Source organism: Sarcophilus harrisii, chromosome 3 (genome assembly GCF_902635505.1).
Source record: "Sarcophilus harrisii chromosome 3, mSarHar1.11, whole genome shotgun sequence".
NCBI lineage: Eukaryota > Metazoa > Chordata > Mammalia > Dasyuromorphia > Dasyuridae > Sarcophilus > Sarcophilus harrisii.
In genome coordinates, this window is record NC_045428.1 from 596992118 (window position 1) to 596997775 (window position 5658).

Genomic DNA, 5658 nt, shown 5'->3' on the forward strand with positions numbered 1-5658 from the left:
TGTCTATCCTCAAACTCTTTTCCACTTTCATGCAGCAAATGGAGGCATGTGTGAAATCAGACCTATTGCGGGGCTCTAACCATTAGAAATCATTCCACATTTGCCCACTGATTGACCTGCCTATCATATACAGAGAAGTTTTAGTGTGCCAGATTTCATTCAGGCAATGACTGAACTTTCTTCCCAGTCAGGAATAGTCTGACAAGCTTCATGTTATTCATATATGAAAGGATTATAAGCTTTCACTATCACAGTCTTCTTGTCATCCATACATGGGGAGTTGCCATCTGGTGTAACCTCCCAGTGAGGTTACTGATTGCCAGGGCCATACGTACCAGTCTTCCCCGGATAGATACGGAGACGAGACCCATCCTAAGGTGCCAAATAGCTTTTCTTTACTGGTGTTCTCAGCAGGGGTTAGCAGGAAGCAAGAGCAGTTGTATGTATAGACTTTGCATCCCTGTATGTCTCTGCATCCCTGTATGTCTTTGCTTCTCTGCCTCCCTCTACATCTCTCCGCATCCTTCTCTGCCTATGGACTTAAAGCTGCTTATATTTACTCTCCTCTGAGATTACCCTATGCCTAGCCCACTCAGCATGGCATAGGTGGATCCGCAAAAGGGAGACACCTGGAGTCAGTGCTGCATTCTAAGAAAAGATCAAACACCTGTAAGTCACAACCTCCTGCCTCAGAGGTTGAGCCCCTCTCTACCTCCTGGGTCCACCCCATCAGCTGACATGGCATACATGGCAATTCCCAGAAGGAAAGTCTCCAACAGTCTGGGTCACCCACTGATTGACTCTTACTAAAGACAGGTTTGGGTTGCCCCTACTAGCATGGGGCTGTTGAGCACTGCTACTCCCTATATAAGCAGAAGCTGAGTTAAGTGCACAAATGACTGAAGACCACCTAACACAGTGAACTGTCCATCTCAAACTGGATTCTCTGGCTGAGATGAGGGCCTTTGTACTGCTGATAACTCTGGGCTTCTCAGGAAGAAACTTGCCTTTGTCACAAGTTCTTGTATTTTCTAATTTCATTTTCACATTGGGTTGGTCAAAATTATAGTGCTGAGACCTCCCAGGTATCCAGGGGGAGGTACTTCAATAATTGAAATATTCAGAAGGAGAGTGTGTAATGTTGTGCCTCAGTTTCCCTAGATTGTCATCTTAATTTATCTTTATGTTTTTATGTCTGCCAAATGCCAATCTGTTCTGTGATAACTGTTTCTAAGAGAGTTGGTTGAAGCAGTTTTTATGATATGGATTTGTTGCAATCAGTGGTATTAGAGAGAGATGATCTAGATGGTGAACTTGATAAACTATGTATAGATATGTTAACTGATTTTGAACAGTGTGTAAGTCCATAGAAATATGATAAAATCATGTACATATTACAAGGAGAAAATGGTGTGGAATAGAGAGATAAGGTGCAGAATTTATAGGAATATGTGAATTCTTTTTCTGTATTTTATTTTCTTTATTTCTGTATTTCCCCTATGACCTGTATAATATGTGCAGGCTCATATTTACTTGAGCCTTGGCCAGCTAGAAACATATTTGCTTAACCTGAGCTGATGACATTTATCGATATTTAGTCTATTAGCTTGACCGCTGTCCATCTGAAGCCTTAAGGCCTGATTTTCTGTTTCTCAGAAATCGGAGGATTTTGGGGAAACAGCAACCTTCCATTCCAATCTCTCCAGTTAGCAACAACCAATTAGATGCCTCCCCCTCCCCTTCTCAATGCTCTCTTACTAGTGCTGTAATCTCTTGTTAGCTCTCCTACCACGAGCTTTCTCTTTCCCCTATCTTGTGATAGAAGGGCTCATCCTTTGGAGGTTTTAATAAACAATCTTTCTGCTTTCTACCAAATGATCTCTGAGTAGTCATTTTGGGTAAGGGTCTTCTACATCCCTCACAGGTCGATGGCTTGTCGTCTTTTGGGGTAGTGTTATTTTTCCTGTAAAATCTCTTCTGTTGTGTGATGCTACTTTAAATTTTACAAACTCAAATTGTAACCAAAGTAAATGAAACAGAATTATAGACATCTGCCTGTGTCATAGGAGCAGTGATTATTGACTCATAGAATGACTTCCAGATTCCGGGGAGAAAGCCTGGTGATAAGTTTTCTTTTGAACTGTAGTCTATTTCAAAGATGGACTAGATTAAGGTTAAAGTAACCATTACAAACGGACTCTGGTACAGTCTGAGGTTAAATTGGACCATGAGCAAGTAAAAGAGTAAGCCCATCCCTGAAAGTGCATTGACATTTTACTGAAATTTTGTGGCCAGTACCATCTATAAGTTACTAATCTTTCATCCATTATACATCATTTAAGAATACTATGGATAACTTAATTTGGCATTACAAAGGTGTAGGGTCATTACAATTGGATAAATTGATCTATTTACAGGTTCATTTTTAAAAGAAAGACAGCTCCACAAAGAAATTGATGCTTCATTTAGAGACATCGTTTTTTGTTTTTTTTTTAAACGTTGTTTCCCATGATTTCTTCTGCTTTTATTATTGTTATTGTTTCTGGTGTGTGTGTTGAGCTCTAAATTCCAACAGTATTGTTGAACTTGGTGGTTTCAAACCCTTATAAAAGATTTTCTGCCATTAGATTCTAGAAAGTGTGAAAGAGATTAAGGTTGTGTTTTTTTTTATGCTTTTCTTTGATATAGATTATAATGAAACCGATTTTTGGATTCGTATTGTTGATAGACTCTGTTAACTGAAATTTGATCATCCAAAGACAGAAGTTGGAAAGAAAGAATTCATTGGAAGAAAGGTTGGAATATTTCAAGGTAACTATTTCTAGTTTCATTGGAGGAGTGTGTAGGTAGAGAGGAGAGCAGAAGATAGATGATAGAACACACATACATACATACATCATACATACAAGATTAGCTAGAGAGAGAGAGAAAGAGAGAGAGAGAGAGAGAGAGAAACGGGTAGAGACAGAGAGAAAAAGAAAGAGACAAAGAAATACTAGATACAGAAACAAAAACAGAGACAAACGTAGAGACAGAAACAGAGAGACAAATGTACACAGTGAGAGACATTTTCCATGTCAGTAGAGATGTATGACCTTGGGACCTATGTCAACTTCTTGTGACTCACTTATTATCTGTTCAATGTAAATGTTCTAATTATAATCCAGAGGTTTTAGTATGTTTATAAAATGAAACATTTTAGTATATTTTTAATTCAGTAGTTCTCCTTCCTAGTAGTTCAAAAAAGGAAAATGGTGCTATCTGTTTACAAATATACACTTATCTCTCTTCTGGTGGATAATGAAGAAAATATTTTTGAATTGAAGCATTGAAATATTGTTTCCCCATTTCAATAAGTAGAGGTTTGGGGAATTTATTTCTAGTTTTTGTGTAGCTGCATATTTGTACTATTTCTAAAAATTATGCTTATTGATTAAATAATCATCAGAATTCATGATTGGAGTTGCTGAATCAAAACAGGATTTATATACAATAGAGGCATATCTTCCTAGAAGCCAGTGAAGTAACTGCTCAGACTTGGTGATTAAAATATATAGGGATGCCCTTTTCACAATGAGTCAGCATGTGTTCTGTCATCATGTGAAGACCGCGTTAGCACTCTGGATACTTTAAAATCAGCCAGAGTCAGGATAAGTGAAAAGTCCTTGATTTTTATTCTTTACCCAAGGAAGAGGAGAGCTCCCAGACATAGGAATCCCCTGTTTCTTCTCCTGCTCCGAGCCATCTCGCTTGTCCTCCTCCACCCTCTAAATCCTGCCTCTATCTCTACATACCAACAGGTCAAACCTGCACAGAGTAGTGGGCAGGGCCATTCTTTCTCCAAGGATCTGCTAATAGAGTATTGTCCAATTGGTAATTACCCTTAAGTGCTCAGACCTCAGTGCATCAACTCAGTTTCAGCCCATTATGTCATCATATATTGCTTTAATTTTTCTTGGGTTTACTCTTTGTTGAACCTGCATGTTTTTAGGTGCAAGAAAACAATGGTCAGATAAACTGGAAGCTCCATCGGAGCCTTCAGAGTTTCCAGCTACAACCAGGATCATTAGCGGGGATAATAAGGTCAATAAAACCTTGATAAAGGTAAAAGTACAGCCTGCTTTCTTCTTGTTCTTAATGCTACAGCTCCTTAGCAAATGACTTTTCTAAATGATTATCACTTCATGATATCAATCATAGCAGGTGGAGACTTGTGAATATCTTTGAAAAAAAGATTTATGTGGTCTCAGCAGAACTGTAGTCATCTTATTTCTCAATTGTTGGGGAAATATTAATCTTCGTTCCCAAAGCTAGCAGGAGAAACCAGCTGGATCTGTTAACTGCAAGTCAATAATTTCAGAGACTAGCTGAAAAAGGAAAGAACAAGTTTATTTGAAAATACTTTTGATGCCACTCAGTAAAAAGGGAATGTCCAATTCAAGTATCTGTCTTTTCTTTTCTTTTTTTTTTTTGGTCTTTTCTTTAGGTTGAAAATTCACCCCCATTTTTAGTCTTTTCTTTAAAGATTACATATCCAACAAGCAGCATTTTATATTTCTTTGTAGTTCAGTAGCAGTAGCAACAGCAATAGTAGTTGATTACTAAAAGACATATAAGGATGGAGTTCCTTAGTCCTTATTCTCCATGGTAAGCACAAATGATGGGGAGAACTTCTGGTTAGATACATATTGAGATTAAGAAGCCAGATCTCAGTCTCTGCCCTTATATCTGATAGAAGATCCTGGATAGACTCAGTGTTAGAGGAGTGAGGGGACGACGTCATGGGGAGTAATCAATGTGTGACCCAGATCATAGCTCCGCACCTTTGGATAACATGGAAATTGTAATTATGAAAGTTTGCCAGTATTACAAGTATTGATGAGAATTGTTTAGTTTGTTTAACTGGTTGGGGTTCCAAGGAGACCTGAAAAAGGCTGGGGTTCCAGACTGGTGTAATAAGGTATCTCAAAAGAATTGGCTCAGACACATCCCCAAGTCAAGGGGCAAAGTTTATTATAATCATAATGCCAATTAAAGTGGGCTAAGTTCCAAAAGAATTTAGCAAATAACCAGGAGCAAGAAAATCGATTTATAGGAAAAAGATAGATCAGATGTATTATGTCACTGATATGCTAATTTATGGCTTAATAATAGAATTGAGGAGTGATCCTAGAGGTTAGTTGAGAACTGGTCTGGTATACACCTCATTATTGTCTCAGAGACTATTATTACCTACCAACAGATTGTTATCTGACAACCAGCATTGTTTATGGAACTACAGCACTCCCAAGGCCAAATGGTATTAGGATTAAGGCCAGGTACCTTTAGGGTTATTGGTATATTCTCCCTAGGCGGTACATTATACTTTCATGTTGTTATTTCTTTCTTTCTTTTTTTCTTTTTTTAATTTTAATAAACTTTTATTTACAGGTTATATGTATGGGTAACTTTACAGCACTGACAATTGTCAAACCTCTTGTTCCAATTTTTCCCCTCCTTCCCCTCCCCCCTCCCCCAGATGGCAGGATGACCAGTAGATGTTAAATATATTAAAATATAAATTAGATACACAATAAGTATACATGACCAAACCATTATTTTGCTGTACAAAAAGAATCGGATTCTGAAATATTGTACAATTAGCCTGTGAAGGAAATC

General features: G+C 37.9%; 1 long non-coding RNA gene across 1 annotated transcript; it reads left to right on the forward strand.

The window, feature by feature from the left end:
- Positions 1-2091: 2091 nt before the first annotated feature.
- Positions 2092-4099, forward strand: LOC116422143. The gene is made up of 3 exons (XR_004232708.1): positions 2092-2243; positions 2689-2811; positions 3992-4099. It is a non-coding gene; the product is annotated as an uncharacterized LOC116422143 (long non-coding RNA).
- Positions 4100-5658: the final 1559 nt, after the last annotated feature.